Source organism: Gymnogyps californianus, chromosome Z (assembly GCF_018139145.2).
Source record: "Gymnogyps californianus isolate 813 chromosome Z, ASM1813914v2, whole genome shotgun sequence".
NCBI classification, from domain to species: Eukaryota; Metazoa; Chordata; class Aves; order Accipitriformes; family Cathartidae; genus Gymnogyps; species Gymnogyps californianus.
In genome coordinates, this window is record NC_059500.1 from 51,884,959 (window position 1) to 51,911,358 (window position 26,400).

The following is a 26,400-nucleotide window of genomic DNA, read 5'->3' on the forward strand; positions in this document are numbered from 1 at the left end:
TAAATATAACACCTGATCCCTCTCTAGTCCCAACACATTTAGTGAGGTTGTGAAAAGCTCAGGAATATTCCAAGAGGGCAGCTAATGCATTTGTTTTGTTTTGTCTGTCTTTGGAGGTCCTTTCTGAAGTCTGCATGAAACTTGATCCGGACCTGATGGGTTTCAGGTTTCCCTGTGAAACTCAGTCCTTTTAGGACAGATCAGCTCAGTGTTGACCTATTGTATCATCACTGAAAGGTCTCATGTAAATTGAACTTTTAGTTTGTGGTGGACCACAGCACAGTTCTTAGACAGATCTACAGGTATTTACTTCAAATTCCAACTGTGGGGACTCAAGTTGTCCGGCAAAGAGGAGACTGAGGGGTGATGATTACATAATAGATTCATAGATTACGTCTTGAGTCATAGATTTTGGTTTCACTGTCTGTAACCAACTCTTCAGACTGAAACTACAGTTTTCTCTGTTCACTACAGCTATTATCTTCTGCTCCTCATGTGCTCCTGCAAAGGACACATGCCATGGAACCACTGTGCATGGATGTTCAGCTTACACTCTATGTGCTAAGTAGGTCTAATCAAACTGTAAAAAAGAGATGATAGTGTATGTCCCTCTCCTGTCTGACCAGAAAGGTTGTGCACTGTTAGCTGGAAAGAGAGCAGCTGCTCACACAAAATAATTAATTAAATAACTAAGAAGATTTGCTGATTCTTTGGAAACTTTGCAATTGTTACTTTAAAGTTGCCTTTTTAGTAGGGAACAGCTAGGAAAGATTATTCTTCCTCTAAAACATGGTTGATCTTAGAAGAGAAGCAGTCCTAGCCAGCTGTAACTAATGTGCAGGAATTTCCCCAGTTTATTTATATTTTCTTTGAAGTGTTTAAGGTAGTCCTTGTAGAAGGTGGGAGAATCAGCGGGGACAGAAAACTGGCACTCTTCCTGTAGTAGTGGACAGATGGATCATGATGGACAGATTTCCTGCAGTAGTATGACATTTCTGGAGGATTTGTATGTGACAGATGGGATACCACCTGCTGAGAAATCAAAGGGGCTATATTAATATTATTGAAAATATGAAACTATGAAACATGAGTAAATTAAGGGTGTCACATCTTTTGCCTCTGTAATATGTCAGGGAATATCAAGATCTAGAAAAAGGTGAAAGAACAGAGGACAGTTGACTCATCTGAAACTTCTTCCACAGTCCTGAATATGTACAAAGTAAAGGACATCGGAGGTGTATGTGGATTATTAAGCTGGACAAAGGTCTTTAAGGCCACATTTACCATAGCTGTCACTATTAAATCTAATATGGATATACCTGGCTGTGTTACCTTCATAGAAGAGCAGCTTCTTTGCTGCACTTGCAGTGGGTAACTATATTGCTACCTTTTTTAACTGTCATGCAGGAGAATTTCTATGCCTTTTATTTTCAGTTGTCATGTGAACACATCTAGTGTAGACTTACTTCAAGCAACAAACTAAATTAATCTTAACAAAACTTTGGCTATTGGATTTCTGAATGTCTGTAGAGGAATTAGGTGCACTTTAAATTTATTTTTTTGGAGAATCTTTAATTATTTTAAAATGTGTTTATATATAAAGGCTCCATCAGAATGATTGCAGAAGGCAAAAGAGTATACACACATACTTTGATCATGTAAAGCATAGGTCTAACTAATAAGAATTTCCTCCTTTCAGGTATGATTACTGTTTTGTTTTATTAAAGGTGTAGAAAATAAAATATTATTTTAAATGAGTAATAAAGTTAGGTGAGGAACTTGCAGCAGCAGGTAATTCCTAAAACTGGAGACAGTATAAATATGAGCAAAGAGCAGCCCATATGGAATAAAAGAATAGAGGTTCTACTTGCTTGCATGGGCTTTGAAACTTGTAGTCCTATGCAATGCAAAAGTAATTAAGAAGATATGCCTTTTGCCAAAGAGAGAGCCAGTTTACAATTTAAAATTACTCTTTTCTAGAACAGAATGTTCTAAAATAATTCTAAGCTTCCAGAACCACATGGCAAACTACCTCCTATTTTCCTTTTTCTGTATTCAAAAGGCAAAATTTTTTCACTACTGAGTAGTGCTGTGTCACATTTTGCCTGTATTAGTCATACTGAATGCATTCCTCCTCTGAGAGAATTTTCACTAAAGACAGTGTGACTGTTGCAGAACAAAGCACTTGTCAACATGAGAAAGGATGTGCAAATTCTCTTCTTTAATGTTTAGAGGAATATTATATTACTTTAAGGCTCCCTGCCCATGGGAGATGGGGCAAGTAGCTGACCCATTAAACAACAAAGAGAAATCTTTTGTTTTAAGAACTAAGTAAGTCCCGCCTGTTTAAAGTTTTTAAGGCTCTTAAATTCTTCACCAGACTTAATTGTAAGCAGCCTCTTGTCTCACATTAGTCAAAGTGCCAGTAATTAAAAAACTCTTTCCTTTCTTTTGCTCTACCTTCTTTTTCCTGGTAACTTTGTATTAAAAATGGAAATTTGTTTCAGAAGGCATCGAGGTTAATCCAAGTAATATCGCTTGTAGTGCAAAGATCAGAAGTGCTCTGTTTTGTTTTGTATTATTTACTTATTTGTCTGTTACTCTGAATAATTAAGATGTGTTAAAAATTTAGCCACATAAGCAATAGTTCACAAGCTACTGACTAATTCATCGATTACTGCTGCTTTGAAATATGACTACAATTTGTGCTGACACTTACAAGTAACATGATTTAGGGACAACACTTTCCCAATTAACATTATAATGTATAACTTTATTTAAAAATCGTATTACTATGTAAAACCTATTAAATAGGCAATAGAATTCCTATCGCTAGTGTCCAGATATTTATGTTATAGAAATTCACAGTTATTTAAATATTTATAAAATGAGAGTTGAGAGAAGCACTTTTGAAAAGCAGTTAATAATGAACAGACATCAAGGGAGCCATCGTTATAACAGCAAAGTGCTCTGCAACTCCAATAACTTCAGTGGTGCAGAAGCAGACCATCAAATTTAATTAAAAGCAGTCAAAAATAAACTGAAAAATTGAACTGCAAAAGCCTATCCTTTGCCAGCAGCTGAAGGCAAAGAGAAAGAGAGAAGGGAGAACCTTGAAAGTAGTAATGAATTGATAAGCCTTCCTGCCTGCAACTTATAATTTGTTCTGTCAGATTTTAGTATCAGTTAAACTAGATTAATAGAACAATCACTGATTCTCTATCTTAAATCTTTATGCACAGTCCCTCTATTATGGGTTTCCACAATAAATGAAAGTCTGAGAGGGTCAAAATTTAAATTCATCTCCTTGCTTGCTCATTTCTTCTAAATAATTCTGACATGTGCATTTGCTGTAAACAGGCAAAGTCTTCAAAACAGTTTAGAGACAGAAATAAACATTTTTATTGATTGGGTTTTTTAGTTTTTGCAGGGAGGTTTATTATCTTTTTACCCAACAAAGGTGGATATCACCTGGAACGTGAAGTATTGACATCTCCATCTGCCACTAGAGGTTCCCATGGTGAAATGAAAGATAAGGAGACTCATTTGTAATGTAATAGGGCTAGCAAATTTATTGCTGCTTTATATGCTCAGATTAATGTGGATATATGCAAACTGTACCACAAGGACAAAATCAATTTACCCTAGATCATTTTATTTTTTATAATAATGTGCTTTAATGAAGCTAAAGCTTCCCTGCTGTGACCTTATTATGTTTTCCAGCATCAGTGGGAAATAGATTATGTTGAATCGTAACAGAGCTCATGAAACAGCAAGAATTTTGAGGCAGAAGATCAATTATATTTTAGTGGTCAATACAGAAATAGGAAAGGCAAAAGCCAAGTAGATTCTGGGAAATAAACCAGTTGAAAAAAAAAGTAAACAATTTTCATATCAATCAACATTATACAGTGCAGTTCTTATAGGAGTTATTAAAGATACAGTAGTTTCCCAAGATGGAAATTTCCACTCTAGTAGATGTTTTAGTAGGATTGATATTATTTTATAAAACAAAGTGAAGTAAATAGGAAGTGTGATGTTCAAAGATTGAATAAAATTTATAGCAATATGTGAATGATTATTAATTTATTCTTTGGTAATGAATCAATCTTTATGAAATTAAAAGAAGTGGTCTCAGTTAAGAAACCTGTAATTTATTGCCTGCCATTCCATTTCCATCAGTTATCAGAAACTGTAAATAATAATTTATTCAAAGTAGAAATCAAACTTTTCCCCCACTCTACTTTCTTCTCCTTCAGCAACAATTGAAGCTAGTGCCTTTGAGTTCAGGAGAAAGCAAACTTTCAGGAAAGATTTGCTTATAATCCACTAGATACTAAGAAAGATGCTCTTAAGATCATTTGTTCTTGCTGAAATTTCCAGTTACTTTCTGTGTGGTTATATTCAATTGTATATACCCTTTATACTACAGTACTGTTTAAAAAAAAAAAGACAAGAAAAAAAATGAGAATAGAGTCCACTACCCTCACTTATATTAAGATTCTTAGTTTATGTGCTATGTAAGAAGATTTTCTTGGATATTAAGCAAAGCAATAGAACTAATACTCATGGTAGAATTCCTTGTGCTGCTGATATGCATAAGGCCTGCATGCTGTTAATAGATATTAACTTTGATTTTTTAAAGTTATTTCTGTCTGGTTCATAGCCAGTCAGAAAATGTATACAGACACATGGTAGATCCTAAACAAGTCTGTGGTAAGGATGAATTGGTCTCCAAACCTTGAAGGGATTCTTTGCAATGAGACTAGGGTGCACCCAGTGCTCTAGCAGACAGATGTGGACAGACTTGTGATTGCTGTGGTGCAGTCAGATGGTAGGATAATCAAAAGTCTTGGGAATAAATACGGGAAACATATTATGATAACTTCACTCAATCTGAATAGCATTTATCAGCTGAGGTACTCAGATTGAAGAGCTATCCAGCTTGATGTTAGAACTGAATCTGAAGCAAATACGTGCCAAGGTCTGTAATATTCTTTGCATTCCCACTGGCCCCACCTGTGAAACAAGCCATGGAGGATATGAATGTCCCCATATGTCAGCCTAAGTCAAGAGACTTGAGTTCTAAACCAAGAAGTAAAATGGATACAATATGCCAGTAATCAGTGTTTTCACAGTCAGGAGGATCTGGGCCTCTCCAATCTACCAGCAGTACACATTTTTTGACATCCTTAAAGAGGAGGTCATCTTGCCTTTCCCTCATCTACACCAGTGAAGGAGGGATAGGTGGAGAAACTCTCTTATGCCGAGACTAAATGAAGCAATCTTGGCTGCATCAGTGCCTGCTCTCTTTCTAGATGGTTGTCAAGAAATGGTTTGAGAGAATTGACTGGTGCATGTACTTTTCAGACTGTTGCAAGGTCCCTGCTTTTATCACAAGTCATTTATTTCCAGGAATGTAGAGCCAGGCTGTGACACAGCGATGTAGTCACGTTCAACCTGGAAAACAGAATGAAAGAAAGAGACTGTAAAGATTCCTCAACTCTTTACAGAGTGGGATCCTAAATATTAACTTGGTATCCTTTGGCCTGGAGTGATCATGCAAATGCCGTTTCAGATGTTGCAAGCTAGGATATGAAAGGATAAAACAGGATTACACCTACCATTCTGCTGTAAAACAAAGCTTTTTATTTTTGTGTCAGTAGTTCTAAAAAAAGATGGTTTCTCCTTACAGAAGTCTTAAAATATTTTTGAAGTGAAACCTGAATAAAACAGAAGAATAGGGTGCTTACATTTGAACATCAGTTCACTATAGAAAATCTTAATGGTCAATGCCTGGTACAAGTATTTTGTCTTGTTAAATGAATTTCAGTCTTGAGTGGGTACCTTGTTTTTGCTTCAGAGAAAATGGTCAACAACCAGATAACATTAGGATAAAACCAAGTTAAAGATAATGGAGCTCTGCTTTCTAATAACATACATGTGGGAAGTATTTATAATTTGAAAGCTGTTTGGGTTTTATTTGTTTTTACTGTTCCTCCTTCCTTTTCTTCTTTAAATAAAAGCTTCTTTTTATGCATCAATTTAAAATTAAAGTTAGCTTTTCCCCCCAAGTCTCTGTAGTGCAAATCTGTGTCCAGAACTGTATAAAATCAATCAAATGTGGATACAACTTATAGAGGACATGCTAACTATATCTCCCAGCTTTATTATCAGAGGGGTGCTGACTCTAACACAATTAAATTGAACATTAGCTAACATTGTTTAATCAAAACTGTTTTTAAATAACTTACCAGCCAGTGTGGTTTCATTGGTTTTTTGATCTTCTGCTTAATCAAGGGAACTTCTGTGGTACCTCAAATTTAACTAAGTTCGGATCAGCTTTTTCAATGTGATTTAATTAAAAGATATAACCATGTCTAAGATTTATCATATTAATGGGATTTTTATTTTACATTTTCCCACTGAAATGTTATTTTTTTACATTAATATACTGAAGTATCACAAACAAAAATGTATTCCAGCATTTCTAAATGAATTTTAAAGTGTCTGGGGAAGAAACAGTCCTTTAAAAATCACTTACATATATACTTTAGGACTTTAAACTCTAGTTCAATAGTGTAGTAATAAGAATGTAGAATGATAGGATTTTTTTCCCTGTAATATCAGAATACTAAAAATATTCATAATTTGCAGAGGAAGAAAAAACTGAATGTTAACAAAGTTACAAGGATAGTGGTACCTGACAGTTCTGAATGATGACCGAGTTGATTCTAAGCAGTTCTGACTTTACAGACACTAGCTAGTCTTTGCTCCTCCCTTGATAAGAAATGCTTGACACATCAATTAATATATAAATACAAAATCATGTTCAGGATTTTTCCATTCATGTTTCTATTTACTTCTGTAAATGTTGAGCTATTACTGTACTTTACATCCTGTTAAAGGCTGTGTCACTTCAGTAAGAAGTATCGTATTTTCAACTGAAAAATTGTCCTATTTATATTGAGCTAGTGCTAAAGACTGTCATTCAGCCTCTACCTTTGAATTCTAATTTGAAGCCTACACATATAATGATTAATTTGCATTAGCATATTGTTTTATTAGCTTTGTCCACCACATTGAAGATACATTGCTGAGGCCTCAGATCATTAACTGTTCATTTGTCTTGCCCCTTTCTTTACACACAGTTATTAAACTTCTTAGAAAGCATCAAGTGATTTTATTTTCTGTGTTGAAATAATCAGTGTGTGCTAGTTCAATAAAGTTGACTTGATGCATGACCAAATATACAGATACATAGAACGGGATGCATTCTAACTTCTCTCTAGGATATTTAAAAAATCATTTAAATTTGATTTGCAATTGCATTATTGTAAGAAGTTAATACCCTAGGAAATAATGAAATTGACATATAGCTTGGAATATGTTTTTAAAAGGTTTATATGGAAAAAAATTTCACTTTTTCTTTATAATAATACTAGAAAAATAAATTGTTGTAGTTTTTTAACACATTTTTGTTTAATTGAAACCTGATTGCTTCATTTTCTGCATAGTCACTGAACATGGCATAGTAGTTTCAGAAAAGATGCAAAGCAATAACTTGTTTGTTGGTTCTGGTGTTGGTTTTTTTTTAATCAGAGTTTCCAACTATTTAATAAAAGCATTATTATGACTCTGCATACTTTTCTCAGCATGGAAATAAATGATTTTCTAATTTACGCTATTATTAAAATACCTAAATATCTAGGAAGATAATATTAGTAAATACTATTAAAATTAATTTTCTTATGATTTTAGGTTATATATTTTTTGGGGAAAAAAAAAGATTATTTGATATTTATTATAATAAAGTGTGTAGCCAGCATCAAATTTCAGCTACCACTGCTCTTCAAGGAAAATGTACGGTTTTGACAGTGTATGTGTGTTTTGTTCTATTGATTAATATTTTCAAATTGTGATGTTTCTCTGTCTATGGAAAAGTATGAAATATTGTTTGTTATGCTTAAGAATTATCTGTACTTTCCCAGGTAAGAATGATAATTTACTACATGTGCAGGCTTCCTATTCTGCATTCCCAAACACTTTATTCCTAGTCCAAAATAGGGCAAGGTACTAAACTGTTCTCAGTGGTGAGGAGAGGTGATTTCCAGTTTAGGAACAGTGGGCAAGGAGAAAGTATTCTCCAGCTGTGAGGCAGTAAATTCTTGAAAATACTTGTTTCCAACCATTCTACTATGGACCCTCAGCAGGCTTAATTTCAGTGCCTGATGCAGAGTTCCTTGAAATTAAAAAAAAACCCTCAGCCTGCCATTGTCTCCTCACTCTTGAAATGTTCTCTTAATAAGCAGTGATTTATTATTAGAAAATTTTACATATTTTCTGTTGATACAGTTATTCAAAGTTTTCAGGCTCTTCATTTGTGGCATTTGGTAAATCAAAACTAGGTATCAGGTTATTCAGGCTTAATTTATAGTAATAATTTAAGAGCAATTAAATAAACTGTAAATGCACTGGTAGTAAGAGGAAAAGTAAGGAGAATATTAATTAATTCTCAATGGAAGTGCAAAGCTGTTAACACACAATGATGAGAGAGCAGAATCGTTCACTACCTTTGTCCTCCTAAAAGTCCACTGCAGGGATAGCTGCATGAGATAAGCATGTATAAGACCTCAGGATACAATGGGAAGGCAACAGTTGGAGACCACTTGGAAAAAACAGGCATTTTCAAATATCTAGCACATCTCACATTTATTAACACTTATCTGTGAGAACATGTAGAGAACAGACAAGGTTCCAGAAGACTGAAAAATGATGAATATATTTTCAGGCTTTTAGAAGGAGCAGCTGAAGAATTATAGACGTGCCACAATAACTTCAGTTTTCAGAAAAACACTGGGACAGATAATAAAATAAACTGTATTTGCACACCTGGAGGAAAACAAGTAGAAGAAAAACAGCCAACTTGAATTTATTCTAAGCATATCATGTCAAACCAACTTAATTTCCTTCTACAGCAGGCTAACAAAACTTTCAGAGAAAAAAAAAAAGTATATGTCAGTATCATCGCTGTACTGAGGCTTTCATCATTGTCTTGTGTGATATTTTCATAAGCTAAATTGGGAAGCATGGTGCCCTACATGAAAGTTTCATAACAAAGATAAAAAATTGTTTGGGTAACCTTACTGAGAGAACAGCTATTAGTGGCTTACTGTCAAAACAGATATCAAGTGGTATTCACTGTGAAGTTGCCATACCTCAAACAATCTTCTACAATTAACCAACAATTAGGAAGAAAAAAAAGTTTTTACGTGTTTCACCATGCTTGGAGGGGTTTCAGTAATGTTCAATGTAGGATTAAAGTACTGTAGCAAATGTTGGACTTAGCCTATATAATGTTGTCCTTTAGCATAAATACATTTTTTAAAAAGTACATTTATGAATAAAAAGTTCCAGAAATACGTAGTAAGGAATAGCTGTCTTGATAGACGAAGTACTGACATAACCTTTGGAAATTGACCTCTAGGGAAAAGGTGAGATGTTTGGAAAGCCTAGACAAACACAAGAAAATTTAGAACTCTGGAAAAATTCAGAAAACTTGATCAGTGAGAACACATTGAAACACCTGGAGTTATGTTATCTAAGAGAAGAATTGGATAGGAACTGATAACACTGTCCAAAAACCCGGTAGCCTGCCTGCCCCAAAATAAGCTGATTTTTCTGTCCATGGTGGCCAGAAGAAGTAATGAGATTATATGTGAGATTTCAATTAGAAATAAATATAGCTTAAATGGTGAGTATATATTGTGCAGGTTGTAGAAACTCCATAATTTAAGACCTGTAACAAAAAGATTTTAAAAGCATAGATTACATATTTATTATTGTCCTAGGGCAAGGACTGTCTTAAAGAGTCCCTTCCAGACTTGTTTTCTGTTATTGGTCCTATAACTTGCACTAAATATCTTAATTATCATTTCCTGATAATTTCTGATGGACAGTCAAGCAGCCTTTGTTCTTTCTTTTTCTTTAGAGAAAAGACTCTTAAGTGCTATAACAATTACATAATACTATAATATTATCAAACAGTAAATTTTTATAAATAATTCAAGGTTATTTTAACTCATCAGACAAACAGGCTTTCATTTTTGCATAGGACTTTAAGATTGTCATTTACATAGTGTCATTATATTTGCATGCATAATATATTAAAAGATAATGCATTTTGAGTGAGCGGGTCATGAAATGTGTTTAATTTAATGCTAGACTACTTTCTGTAACAGTTGTCATTTATTAATATACCAGCTCTAAATAAATGTGCATACATTTGCAGGGGGAAAAAACCTTTACAATTTTTTGGTTGCTAAATTGGAAAGAGTACTTATCCTTCAAAACTGCAAACTCGTCCTTAAAATCCATTAATCAGCATGTTAGCCATCCATAGCAGAATTTTATGAAAAACACCATGCTAACCACACATTTGACAGACATGCTTCTTCAGGTAGAAATCTGTCTCCCTTGTTTAATTTATAATGAGCAAAGTACATGCATCAGCAATCAAAAACTATTACAGTCTGTAAAAGCAGAAGCTGAACTTTGCATTTGGGTCTGCTGTTTATTTCTGAAAGAAAGCTAAAGAGGAAAATTATTGTTCCCAGGATGTAGGCTGTAAAAAATGCTGTCAGAATAGGCCTTTCTTCCTTAATAGTTCAGTATTGTGTTGACTGTGTAGTTTACAGGTTAACACGTAGCTGAGACAGGTTTTAATTCCTGTTATGGACACTGGACTGTCAATTGACATAGGCAAGTTATTTTCCATTTCTTTGGAAGAATTTCTCTGTCTGTTAAATGCAGATAATAATTTCCCTTTGCATTTCTCTCCAGTTACAAAGTATCCATGCTTTCATTTTGACATTTACCAGTCTAGATGTAAATATAATACTGACCACTGGGTTCATATCTTGTTAATTTGATGGGCAGCCAGTTAGACAAGCTATAGAGTATCTTCTGAAATGTTATGATGCATATAAGTTGTTCTATCTTGACATCAGCTGAACAACCAGTTTGCAGTTAATTTCTAGACTAATTTGATGTACTATTAACCCACTTTCTTGTAATATGATTTGTATATATTAACACCCGAAGAAATTCAGTATCTTCTATTTCCACTTTTATCCATCTCAAAGCTGTTCCTAGAACAGATCCTATTCAGTTCCTGAATTGGAAGATAGCTGGATTTTGAAAACTGACTTGTATGTAAGTCATGTGTTTCAACAGGCAACCTGGTATCTAGATCATTTGAAAAACAATTTGATAGATATTATCCCAAATTTAAAAAAAGATTTAGATAATACATGCAAAAGTGTCAATGTAAATGCAGGGGGAAATAAAAAAATTGGTAAAGCATTTGGCATGTTTCAAAGCACCTTATAGTGCTTTGTACTGATGTGAAACCCTCATATGATTTGTACGTACTGTAAGACAAAAAAACAGGAATAGTTCCAGGAAACAGAAGTCTTGAGATGTTCAGAAAAAAAGGTAAATCAAGGACAATATATACTTCAATAGGCTTTAAATTTGGTTACTTTTGGAAGCATTGAATATTTTAAACTGTAACTTTAAAGAACTACAGGGAATAAACGTAAACTGAATTACTTTCTATGAAAGTAAAATTGTGTAGAAATCCAGAACATAGATTTTAAGCTGGCATACTTTTCCTGTGCACATCCATGTTAGTTCATTGTTTTTAAATTGTGGAAGAATATTCTTTAACCGATATCTACTAAATAGATTCTATTTTTGGCAAATCTGTCCTGTCCAGCCCTTCCTGAAATAATAATTGCAAAAAGATTGATATGTTGGATACAAGATATTAGGTTTCAAAGTTATTGATTCTGTATTCTAGTTTGGATGTTTACAATCAAATACTTCACTGAATCTGTACTTAGCTAAATAATGTGGCCTGAATTTTTGAAGTTTGGAGTGCTGAAGGTCTTAAAATGAAGTCAATGTGCCTGTCTTCGGAGGGAAAAAAAGAGTGAAGTTACAAGAAGACGTATGTCTAAAGGTCCAAACATGGTCAGTAGATAGATGTTTCTCTCCGCTGCTGCTTCCTCCCTTTCCCCTGCTGTAGCATTGGGAACAGCAAAATTTCTAATTTTCTGAGGGGGGAGACCCTCTACAATTGCAGAGAGAAAAATATTATCTTCTGAAAGCACAATAAAATATAGATAATTAAACAAAATTCTGTGCTAATTATCCTTATTTATTTGGGCACTTAAAAGATTTGAACATGATATGGTGTTGGTAATGTTGAATTATAATTCAATTGGATAAAGCCAGAATACATATGCAGGGTCCAGGTTCAGTTAACCTTTCCCCACATTTGTACTATTTTTCCATGCACGCTACTGGGATATGTCACTGTTAGAGTGAAATTTTTGCTTTCATAATTTCCACATTTCAGACTGCATTGCTGAATTAGTGTTTCTTTTCTATGTATGTTGCAACAGTTAGATCTTGTAATATAAAGGCAAATATATTGTGCTAACAGAATGATTTTGCTTAATACCACTTAGGGAAAATCAAAAAGAAAAAGCTGAACTGGGCTGAAACACAGCTCCTATATGCTATAGATTGGATAGAAAGAATAAACAGATTTAGGTATTTATATATAAAATTTATACATGCTGTTCTCTTTTTTCTAAAGGCAGCTTGGATAATTTTATTTTGAAAAGTTAGATGTAGTATGCAGACTGTTGAAAAATATTCGTAAATTACTATTTGTAAAGATATCATCCTGTGACCGGCCTTGCAGTTGTGGTCCTGCCTGTAAGTCAGTCAGTAGATGCTTTAATTGATTCCAATGATTTAATTACTCATCGTTTATGTTCAGATTTCATTTTCATTTTAAAATTACATGAATTTAGTGTCCAAATTCATAAGCAATTTTGCTTCAGTGTAGCTGTGTTAATTTGTTCCTTGCATTGGATTCTGCTAATCAGATGTGATTTACTCTTAAATGACACATGGCTTTATCTACGTTAGCAAATGAAATTAAAAATTTATTTTAAAGGGAATAGGAATGAAAGAGAAAAGGAAGTAGTAATTTTAAAATTTGTTTCTATTCACTTACATTTCGTGTGTGCCTAGGGTTTAGACTTCCTCCAGATCATCATGGCACAAACAGATACCACAGTGATTTATAAGTCTGTATCGCTGTATGAAACCAATGGGAGTTAGGTATCAAGACATTTTAAACATCCTTATAAAAACTGCATTGTTAGGCACCCAACAATGGCCACATTTTACAATCTGCCCACTGTATCTATGCCACTTTTAAAAATGGAACTTGGTTGCATATACTTAGTCACTGTTTTTGTTTGTGCATACACTAGATTGTAGTTAATAAGACGACAAAACCCATCCTTAGTGACTTGAATGTTCTGTTAGAAAAAATTATATCAAAACTAGTTAGGATTAACGTTGATGATTTTTGTCGTAGCATGTTGCTGCACTTATTTTATTATTCCAAACATGCACCATTTGATTTTTTTCTACACTTGTTTCTTTAAATTCTCTGTACAAATGTGGATTTTAAACCATAGATTTTTTATTCAATCCATAATAGTTTTGTCATTTTTTTCTAAATACATGTCCAGTAGAATTGACTACAAGTAAAGACCTTTAAAGGATTTTGAGTTAGCTTTGCATATGACATTTCCCTCATGCTTTAGTGTATTACGACATATTATGTCTTACAGCATTACAGATTTTTGGAGCACTGGAAACCATAACAAACAGAAAGAAAACTATTATGTTGGTGTAGACTATTTCTGTCACCTTGAAAAAAGTTCAGCAGCTACCTCACATGACATAGCATGATGTGATCAAGATCACTGCTTCATAAAATCCTGCAGGGGCCAAATTAAGTTGTATATAAAATGGATTTGGTGGACTCAAACAAAACTGTCTGCTTAGAACTATATTGATATGTGAATTTTAAAATGATCATAGAAGAGATAATAAAAAGTTATTTGAAAAACTCCATGATGGTCCTATTAAAAGCAGAATTTTATTGTACGTTAAAAAGTAAGAAAGCCCGATTGTGTATTCTGACATAAGAACACAAAATATTAGCAATTGGCTGTACAATTTCTTAACTATGATTTCTATTAAACATGTAGTAGAATACATTATTTTTGTTATTACCCACTTGTGTTATGGTGGTAATGAGAGGATCCAAGTGTAAGATCAGAGTCACATTTTGTTAAGTACAGAACAAAAACATAGTGAGAAGCAGCTCATACTGAAAGAACCTGAATTTTAAACAAATGTTGCAGATAATAGATAAGACAAAATATTTAATAGTGGGGATCTAAGCACAATAAAGACTGACTTAAAAAGCTAAGAGCAGTAGAATTGGTAAATGAATCAGTATCTTCAGTTTGCAGCTTCAAGATCATCCATCCTTAAGATGTGATTATGGCAAGGTTTTTGAAACCTGTTTAATAATGAACTAAGTCACCTGTGGATTCAGCTGCCGCCTTCTCTCATTATTCATTGTCTTAAAAAACCCGACAGCATCAAGGATCCTATACAAAGATGTTTGAACTAATCCTCCCTTACCAGGTGCTTGAAAATGTGAAAATATAAGTAGATCACTACGCATAGGTTCAACTATAAAGTGGAAAGGACATCCTGTGAGGACAAGGAGATCCGGAAATAGAAGCATTTTTCAAAGAACTCCTTATCATGACACTAACCTTGAGGAATATGTTTAGGTAGAGCACTCTCTTTTCTAGAGCACATATTTCTTTTATCTAACTTGTTGGAGAGACATAATATATATATTCAAACAGAGTCCATGTATGCTTTATCTTCACCTTTGTAGATATAGGAACAAGAAGTTGATTATGGATGGGAAGGCTGTGTAGAACTTAGTACTTTGATCATACTACCTGCAAGTTTGATACAGAATACTCAAAATACAATGCATTCTTTTGCTGGGTTAAAATGGGGACATTGGAAACTTTGTTTTATATCTGTTTCCTTTTTTCCAAAAGTTTATTATAGTGCCTGGCCTATGTGCTTAGTTTTCCTCTACTGGGATGAACTGCATGATGATTTGGCAACATACAAAATTACTATTTTTCGGAATGTATGGTGGAGACAGAAAAGTCACTAAATAAATAGAACAAATAAAGAAAAGACACTTTTCTCCCTCTATCCTTTAGACAACCAAAACGAAAACTGGCTCAGGCTGATATTAACTCCTAATTTTTAATATTGTTGCAAATGAATGTAATTTCAGTAAAAATATAACTGTAAAGTAGTGTCGTTCCTGTTAAATCACATGAATCTTGAATTTCATTGCATTGTCCTCTTCATGCTGCATGTGTATCTACTTTGTTTTTACGATACATTTACTGGTAGTTGATGAAAGGCTTCAGCCTTTTAGATGATAATCATTAATAGATTTCAAGTGAATGCAGCAGCATATTAAGTGAAATCATCAGATTCCATCGTATTGCCAGGTTTCTGAAAATATGGTGGTTCTGTTTTAATTAAACTAGTATTTTAACATAGTATTCCTCTTCTTAGAAAATGAAAATCAAAGCATCTCAGAACAGAATACATTTGAGAGGTTTGGTAGATAAGCAGGCTCCCTGTCATACACACAGCCACCTGAACCTGGTAGATGCTAAATTAAGGGTACTCAATGTCTCTCAGAATCAAAGCTCCTCAAAGAGCATGGTTTGTCAGTGTGATAGCTGTGAGACATGTAGCTGAAAAGACCTGATTGAATGACACCAAGTTAGTCTCTAATGGACCTTTCAGTAGGCTTTTGCAAAGATATTAGGAAAAATAAAAACATCCACAACACTCAATATTGAGAATGTTGGGACTATTTATAGTTTGGTAATTTTGTGAATAAATAAAAAATGCATACAATTAATGCATTTTATGTTCAGTTCTGCTGAAAACAGGTTTTAATCCAATTAAATATTCAAACATAGTCTAGAGTTTAAAGTTAGTTTGCCAGATCAGACCGCAGTGCTTAGTACCTGGTTGAATTATCTATTAAGTTTATGATTATTAAGAAGACAACTAGCTATAGCCACGCACAGGAGAGCACTTGGAATCAGCTTTGTCAGTTCCAGTGGCTCCAATCACAGGCAAATAGGCAAAGGCAAATCAAATGTTGTCCTTTATTTGGAAGTAAATAATGACAGTACAAAAATACAGTTTTGCAATTTAAACACTTGATGGTATATCTGGTCATTATAATATTGCATGTAACTCTGTCCCTCCCCTGCCCTATGTATCAAAAATGTAGAAAAAGGAGACAGGATGATCAAAGACATTTCTATAGGAACTAACGAGAGAAAAAATACATTACACCATTCAAACTAAAAACAAGATAACTGAAGGAATAACAGTAGAAATTTACATAAATTCATGCGGCATGGAAAAGGTGAACAAGGTACTATTAATCACTACTTTTATTCATATAAGAGACAGATTTTTTTTTAAAGGAAGGTTTTTTGAAATAATATGTTATTAAATTGTGGAACTCATTGCCACAGGATGTTATGGAAGCTGAAATTGTAAATGCATCCCAGCAGCTTTAGGCAGTTCAAAAAAAGGGACTGAAGTGAGCCTTGTAATTTTTAAAATAAGAGAATAGGCAAAGGACAGTGAACACTTAAAATTGCCAGATGGGATTCAGAATTTAGCACAAACAAAAGTGTTACTCTCAATAGATACCCTGGATGTGTCCAGCCTCTTCTGGAAGACAAGAAATTTCAAAGGTCTGGACATAGGCTTTTACATGACAGTAGGTGTCAGAGCCAGTTCTTGTTCCTGAATCCATTTTCTCTACTGTTATATAGCAAACAGATATTATTTATACAATATCGGTATGAAGCAAATTAGACAGATTTCAGAAGGAGCCAAACAATCCCAAAAGGGGGAAGGACAAACTGATCTCAGAGGGGGACCTAACCATCCCCAAAAAGGGGGAGAACAGACCAAACCAAGAAAAGGCAGAGTCTTGCTTCAAAAATGACCCGTGAAACAGGGTCTGGAGTGAGAGTCCAAGATCTCATAGAAGGTTCGTGTGGAATTCAACCAGGAAACTCTCAGAGAGAGAGAGAGGCTCTGTTTTGGATAAAAATTGAATTGTTTTTATAACATAGAGATATAAGAGGGTGTAGGACATCCCACCTCGAGCAACAAATAGGTAATGTTAACATTTATTTTTCACCTGTAACATCCAATAAATGATGTTTTCTGTTCTTTAAGAGCAATTTTATTTTTCCAGATAGTTTTCCACCTTCTCAGACAATAAGTTGCCATTACAGTCCCTTATTTTTGTGCTTATCTGTGGTATCTCAGGTTGTCTCTGGTTTCTAGGTACCCCGGCTGCACTTCAAAGAGGCCAGCTGCACTTTCCAGGGACGTTTCTGGTCCACAGGCCTAGTGCTCAAACTTGCAGTTTCAGGCTGACAGGCCTTGCTCTGTCAGTATTTTTCAGCAGACAATTTCTTCTGGTCAGTAATTTTTCCCTTCTAACCAGGCCATCTTTATGGTTGCTCACATCAACACATAAAGATGTTTTCATCTGTATGCTTGAGTTAGTTGGAGGAAGATCAGCTGGATTCTGTTCAACCTACTTTGGAAGTTAATCTCAGGTAGCTCAGGTAGTTTAGTGACAAAGGGAGGTCAGGAATGATCTTCCCTCTGACCCTGATCAAGAGAGAAGGTGTCCTAGGAGATCAGATAGCCTTTGCTGTCTTGGGCAGAGTAGTGAGTGACCCAATGTGAAAAGCAAGTGATGTAGGCTCTACTTAAACAATAGTCCACCAAAGTTAAAGTATCTCCAGTCGTCTTCTTGTTTGGCTACCAGAGATAAAGTTATTAAGGAAGTGATAAGTGTGTCAGGTGGACTGGAGGAACATATCTGAGAGGGGTAAAAGTGGTAGTATGGAAACCCAGAGCTATAAATATATGGAAGGGTACTGTGGGGTCTGCTTCAATGACTGCCAGGAGCTCACAGCAGTAGCACAGTACCAATCTTCACAACCTGTCTGAATTTGCAGTTGGTGTCTCTTTTTCCCTCTTTCTTTCCATAGTCATCTGCCATGTCCAGCTGCGCACAAAGTGTACATTTAGCAGTGGAGAGGAAAAGCTCCTCTGGGCAAGATGAGAGTTGCGATTGTGCCTCAGATATTCCCATTTTCTTGCCTGTCCCACCCCTAGAAAGAAATATCACATCTCACAAATTGTCACCAGTCTCCTCCATGACTCCTCCATGACCTTTTGAACAGCCCTTGGAGTTGTCTCACAGTCTCCATGTTCTGTGCTACAGGTTCCCTTTTCCTCCCTTTGAGTGGAAAGATTTCTAACTAGATTCTAGATAACTAATTTCTATCTCCAGATATCTGGAGAAAAGAAAGTTCCACAATGTTTTGTGAGAGAGCAAGAATGTATTCTGGAGTTGTTTCAGCTAAGCTAGATCCTTGTTAAGTTAATAGTCACTTCTGGTGTTAACTTCGGAAAGAACGAATAGTAGAAATTACAATAAATGATTTAAATTTTTGCTTAGAAACTATTGCATTGTGTGGTTAAAAAATATTTTCACACAGATCATCTATCCTTCCATGATCAAAAATCACGTGTTGAAGTATGGGAAGCCTAGTTAAGTTGCAGAGAAGTAAACAGACTTATACTTTTCTTAGCTGTTTTCTCAGCATGGATATGACATACTGTTCCTGTAACACTGAAAATGTAGAGCCACAGATGTAATGAGGTACAGTAAGACATATACAACTCCAAAATAAAAACAGATTCTGTGGTCTTTTTTCCTTAGAATTTGCTGCATTTTGGCTGTCCACAATTGTAGGTGTACTGTTGAGAAAAATTACCAGCTAGTGGCCTTTAAGAAAATGGTATAATGATCAAAACTGTGCAGGCACTGGTGCTAAACTGGTCTCTAAACCTTTTCTTGTGCTGTATGCAGGGAGAAAAAGTGAACTTCTGGTCTTTAAAATATAAAATATCCCCCTCTAAGGAAAACTATCTTCTAGAATAGGAAAGCAAAAACATTTTTGTAATGTAAAAGGGTAAGAGGTGGGTTCTTTCTTTGGACCCTGGCTATACATTAGGAAAATGCATTTGCAGAGATACTTCTTCCAGTTAGAACAACCTGTTACAGTCCTTCAGTGAAAAAAAAACAAAAAACCCTAATTGACGTTCAAAGACTTTGGCCAAACTTGAATTCTGCGAAGAAACTCTTCTCAAAGATTACTGGATTTTCGTCACCTGAAGTTCTGAACTAGTGACTTTTGAAGATCTTAATCATGATAGATACAAAACTAATGAAAAACTTCAGATAGTTTTTGTGATTTTTAGTTTTTCCATCAACACTGGTAAAGGAGCTGAACTAAACAACGGTATTATCTGCATATGCCTACGGTACCCCTTTTGTATCCTGCAACATAAAAAAAGATTATCTTTGTCTTGCCAGAATTTCTTTATTTTTTCTGTATTTTAGTACGTTTCTATCATTAAATCTTCTTGAGGGATATTCGTATGTAGTGTTAGCTAATAATATTTCACATTATTTAATTCCAGAGAGACAACCAAAATCTGTATGCTCACAGTTGTTGCTACAACTCGTTTTATTACAGTTTGAAAATATAAGGAATAACAGTGTACAATGCAGCTTCATGCTGAGTGCAGTACATCTGTCACTTTCTAAAGCAGAAAGCAGAGGAACAAACATGGCCAAATAACATTGTTGGTTTTGGATAATGTTTTTCTTCACTGATTACATAAAATATCATAAAGCATCAGGCAGTCCTATGAAGTCTGATACACAACATTGGAGTACGCATTTTTATTTTTGTCTCAGTGAGAATCAAGGGGTAATACTAACTCTGTTTTTGACTATCCAGACCTGTGATTGCTTTTGAATACAACCTCACCATTAAGCTTTGGAGATGAAATACTAGCTAGATAAAGAACAAATGCTAGTGGAGATTAAATTTATATACTAGCAATAAATCACAACATGAAAGCTGTAATAATATTTAATATTTTCAACTATTGACTAATCATGCCTCTTTCAAGGTGTTTTTTATTTTTAATAAATTCCATTCCTGTTGTAGTAGGAAGGATCAGAAATAAATTTTTCAAACAAGAAAACATTTTGAGTTTTTATTCTTTTACTAATGAATATTTTCAGAAATCAAAATTCTGGACGTAAATATATATTGTTTAAACTTTTGCAATTGTGAATTCAAGAGTTTCTGTTTTGATTTTAGGTCCAGAAATACTGGAACAGGACAGTAACAGAAAGGGACAATGAAGCCTGTGGATCTGCTTAGATCCTGGCACTTACATTTTTTTTTGCCCTGATAACACTGTCTGTATTATCCCTGTGTTATGACACTGTCTGTCATGTACATGCATATGTGATATCATTCTTAGGGCTTAAACCGCACTGTCATATTGACCCATTGTCAGTTGTCCTTGAGTGGACTTGAGTGAAGATGTCCATCCCAGAATAGGGGTACAGAAAGGTAATACAGGCTACTGATGTAGTCTGTGCTTTTTCCAAACCAATCTATTTGTACATACATATGGATGAAATGGTCATTTTCTTTTTTCTCATAGCCTGCCTACATACTTTTCCCCTCCTGTTTCCCACCCTGTGCAGACAACTATTACCAGTCAGAGAAAAAGGGGAAAAGAAGTAGTGTATTTCAGATGGAGCTCCTCACAAAATAAGGTTACATGTACAAGCATGTATGTACAATTCATGCAACCAAAGACATTTCTCTTGCTCCCTGACAGGTGAAGAGGAGGGAGAAAAATAAAGAATAAAAGTATTGATAATTGTGTGCTGTTATTGAACTCCTTGTGCCAGGTGGGGAGATATTATGAGCAAGCTCTGTGCAGATGTCATTGTGATAAATTAAATACAGAGTGTGGACACTCTTGTGATGACATTTTAAGGTCATGAAAGAGTTATGGAAAGGGCAAAAGTTTACCTTAAGTTGAGTGAAGGTTGTTTCTTGTGATATGATGATAAACATGGATGCTTCTCTAAGCAGGAGGTTTTTTTGCAGTAACTTGTCATAATGTTTGCCTTGACTGTAAAATCATTGGGAGTGCTGTTTACACCCGCTGAACACTGATTCAGCTGAACTGATTGTGTAAAGTGTTTGGTAAAGAAGACGTGAGCTGATCCTCGTCTATAAACAAACTTTTTGCAGATATGTGTGTTAAAAACACCCCTGAGCCTAAACCAAAACACAAAGCTAACCTACACATCCTATTGATTAAATGTATGGAACAAATATTTACATTACTGTAGGTATTCTGAAAAGTTCCTAAAATATTAAGTCCTAGGCTGAAAGCTTTTATTGTTCTGATTGAAAGGAGCATATGATTATCTTACACGTACAATGCTTTTCTTTTAGAAAAATTATTCTCTACCTTCACAGCATCCCTTTCATGGGTGACTGTTTGGAGGGTCTGAGTGCTGTCCTGTTATTAATGAGAGTTTTTTCCACATCCTTGTTCTTATGATTTCTACTCATTGGCTATTTTGAAGCAGAAACGTGGAAAGCAGAAAACGTATAGCTTCATCTTTATCCTCAGAGGAAATTCAGAGGTAGTGAAATACTCACAAATGAGGAGATACCAGTTTTGATTCTATATATATGTATAGCAAAACTCAGTTGTAGAGAGTTCATTTGATTCATTGTTTGAATTATTAAAAACTGAAACATGTTTTTGTCTCTTGGAAGACACTGGAAATATGTGGCATATAAAAATAAAAATACTTCTTTAATGTTAAGATTATAGACACACACATACCTTAATATTATTTAACATAAAATTTATCACTTTTAGTAAGCAAAAAGCAAATTCAAGTAATAGTGATCTACAGAGGGATGAAATTGTTAGTTTTGTTTTCCTGCATAAGGGAAAAAGTAAAGAGATGAGTAGTATTCAAAGATCAGGATCTCACCATTTGTCCCCAGAAAAAGCTTATAGCTGCTGAACTTCAATATACCCCTTGATTTAAAAAGAAAAATAAATCTATGCTTTAAATTTCTGGATTTTTTAAACACAAAATTGAAAGTATGTATATATATCTTCTCTATGCTAAACAACTTCAAATCTAATATGGTTTTAAAATTCTGTATCATGCAGAAAAAATGACCAGTTTCTCTGATCTTGAAGACAGTGAAATTAAAACAAATGTTCAAGACAGTGATCATGCAATTACATTTTTTTTTAATCTAGCTTATATTACTGTATTTTCTTGTGTAGGTTTTTCATTTGGTTGTTCTATTTTTACATAAATATGTGGATGACCTTTCTATTTCACGCTCAGCACTATGTGACAAACTTTGTGTTACTTAGTAATCATCCCATTAAAAAAAAAAAGTAAGCAAAACCAAACTGGCAACTTCAAAATGCTGAAGTGCTGCATTAATTGCAAGATGTATCATCTGTGGAATAATTTCAAGTTAAGACATAGTTTGATATAATATACTCTTATGCTGTTTCAGTCTTTCTTGCTGCTCTCAACACACAGAAAGAAGTGGAAAATAAAGTGGTTCTTGCTTTTGCCAACAACATCATCTAGGTGCTTTTATGTATTTTTTCCATGTTCTTTAAAAAGAAAACTAGCAGCTGTAGATTTTTTTTTTTTAAATTACACATATTCTGATGGAAACATGAATCTGTCTTTGTATGCAAAAGACTGAGCCACAAGCCTCTTATCTATCTTGTTTGTATCAGGCAAAGTGTGACAAACAGACCTTTTAGGTTCCCATCAGTCATTTTAGGAGCAAGCTACTACTTATACTCACTTGCCACACAGCCAGATGACAAATTAGCATTACATTACAGGGAAAACTACCACATCCATCAGCCAGTTTGGAGTACTATAATATTTCTTTCATTTTTTTCCATATTGGTAAAAAGGCAAGTGTACGGAATCCACTCTTATTTAAAGGTGCAGCCTGCAGTAGTGTGAAAGGGAGTTGAAAGCTGAAGTAATACCACTTATTTTTTAGTTTTCATTTACTAATGCTAGTGGTGTAAGGAGGGTGGAGGACAAGAACCCCTGAGCAATTCAATAAAAAACTGCAAAATATGTAAAACACGCCAGACTTATGGACTGGAAAATTTCTATTCTTTTCACTCCTGCCCCTCCTCCTTCCGCCCCATTAACCACTTGAGTTCTTGATTCTCAAGGTCTCAAATCAGATGCAGTACATAAATCTCATCAAAGTACAGTGAGAGAAATTTTGAGGTTCCTCAGTGTCCAATAAGACCTCATATCAGGGACAGAGTCCTACAATATAAAATTTATTACCATTGAAATCCATTTAATACCATTTATTTGCTCCTTTGTTGATCACGTACTTATGTAAAATTGCATCTGCCTGTGTCTTAACGGTATTGTGAAATACCTACTGGTTTTAGTTGTGCCATCTTAGGAAACATATGCTCCAAGGCAAGCGAAGTTATTTTATCCTGATTATTACATTTATACTTCATAGGTGTCACAGGCCTCTGCAATAGCTACTACACAAAACTACTACGTAGCACTGGGAGAAAAGAAAAAAATGAGAAAATTTTTAACTATTTAGAATTTTCTTCTCCTAGATATAGAGTTAAATCTTACTTAATATAATTAAATCTAATCTCAAAATTAAGGACAGTGGTCCCAGCTGAGTGGTACTATGATATGTGATAGCATACATTTAAACTTTCTAGTGTTTTACACAGACACACTCACAGGACTAATTGTGAATTAACACACATCAATAGGAGAATAGAGTTCTTGGAGGAAGGTAAAACTGTAAATATATATTTGGGGTGATTTCTTTTCATTCTGGTTTTGCATTTTGTCTATTTGACAAAATGTGTTAATTTCATTTTCTTTTAAAAGCAGGATAATAGTCACAATATAAATATTGTTTTGACCAAAGAAAGAGCACACATCAGAGTAGAAGAATGATGAAGATCTCACACAGTATTTAAAATATAATGGATTTCAACATGACTTCCCCATTACTACCTGAATTATTCTACTTAATTTTATCTGTGACATATATTCTGCAAGATTTTCTTCAATTCAAGACAACTTTAATCACTTTCTACTCAGACAGAGCTTTCTACTGGAAGATGTAAAATATTAAAAAAGAAGCCTTTTTATGATGTTATTTCATGTTACGTTATGTTATACGTTATGTTTTCTTGTGTTCGTAGAGGACTGATCCAGCAGTCACCTAGGATAACAGTTCCAGCTTCTTGTAACTCGGAGTGAGAAAACAATAGGACCTAATTCTGTATTCCTCACATATCATCTCTGGTTTTGTTGGGAATTGTGTATATGCAAAGGAAAAGGCCTTTAAATTCTTATGGTACAACCCAGTTCAGCAATAGGATTCTCTAAGACGTGAAAGTTGGCAGACAGAGTCAGTATGAAGAATCAGAGCTTAAATTATACATCTTCTCAATATATAAATGTCACATCTCCTATTCTTCCTTTTATTTGGAAAATAACAGCTTTTCAACATGCAGGTTATTGGATGTGATTAGACTTCTCTTGTTTTATTAAAGGGAGGGATAAAAGCAAAAGCCAATGTGACAAGGGGATCAAGTGCACCCTCAGTAAGTTTGCAGATGACACCAAGTTGGGCGGGAGTGTTGATCTGCTTGAGGGTAGGAAGGCTCTACAGAGGGTTCTGGATAGGCTGGAGCAATGGTCTGAGGCCAATTGTATGAGCCTCAACAAGGCTCAGTGCTGGGTCCTGCCCTTGGGTCACAACAACCCCATGTAATGCTACAGGCTTGGAGAAGAGTGGCTGGAAAGCTGCCTGGCGGAAAAGGACCTGGAGGTGTTGCTCAACAGCCAGCTGAAGATGAGCCATCAGTGTGCCCAGGTGGCCAGGAAGGCCAATAGCATTGTGGCTTAGAAATAGTGTGGCCAGCAGGACTAGGGAAGTGATTGCCCCCCTGTACTCAACATTGGTGAGGCCACACCTCGAATATTGTGTTCAGGTTTGGGTCCCTCACTACAAAAAAGACATTGAGGTGCTGGAAGGCGTCCAAAGAAGGGCAACGAAGCTGGTGAAGGGTCTAGAGCACAAGTCCTATGAGGAGTGGCTGAGGGAACTGGGGTTGTTTAGCCTGGAGAAAAGGACGCTGAGGGGAGACCTTATCGCTCTCTACAACTACCTGAAAGGAGGTTGTAGTGGGGTGGGTGTCGGTCTCTTCTCCCAAGTAGCAAGTGAGAGGACGAGAGGAAATAGTCTCAAGTTTTGCCAAGGGAGGTTTAGATTGGATATTAGGAAAAATTTCTTCACCGAAAGGGTTATCAAGCACTGGAACAGGCTGCCCAGGGAAGTGGTTGAGTCACCATCCCTGGAGGTATTTAAAAGATGTGTAGATGTGGTGCTTAGGGACATGGTTCAGTGGTGGACTTGGCAGTGTTAGATTAACAGTTGGACTCGATGATCTTAAGGGTCTTTTCCAACCTAAACGATTCTATGACTTTATGATTCTATGACTCTATGATCTATGTGTGTGTTCTGGAACCTTTAAAAGCACTTTATCATTTTAATTGTTATATTTACTCTATTTACAAAGGAAAAAAAGCTGTAATACTGTTCTTCCACTACTGATAAAATGGTGTTGTGCCATTTCTAGAATTGAACAGCTCTGCACTGAAGTTATGTCACTTTAAATAAAATGCTCTTAGGTATTATGGGTACATTTTGAAAACCTACAAGAAATCAGATGTGAAAATTAGTGACTGTATAATTTGTTCAGCCAAAAAATATTTGTACAGAGAGTTTATATCTCCTTTCTGTGTATAAATTGCAGAAGATTGAGATGAAAATGTACTGTCTGTTGATTTTTTTTTTTTTTCTAGAAGCACTACTATGTGTAGGCACCAGTAAAACAGCAGCAGCAAAGGTGAGGTGTCAGAGATCAAGTTCAGCTAATTGGTGAATTCTAGGATCTCTCAACATAATCAAGAAAGTAGCCCAAACACTAGCTGACAGGTAAAAGAGAAAAAAGTTCACAGTAAAGGTCATAGAGTCATCAGTAGAGAGCAGTTTTCACTAATCGATCCACAGAAACACTTACATGCATGGCTGCCTTTAATAGCTGTTTCAGCACTAAATAGCATCTGCTTAAAATGATACCCAACCACAGAAATGGACTGCAATAATAACCATTGTTATGTGTATGCAATAATGTCGGTCACGAGGAAGGACCCAGAAAAGTCATGTAAATAATACCTTTCTTTTACGGATTTGAAATGAGCAGATACCTACAAACATTTGGTAATGTTATTTTTGTGATTACACTGTTTTATAACATACCAAGGAAGCACAG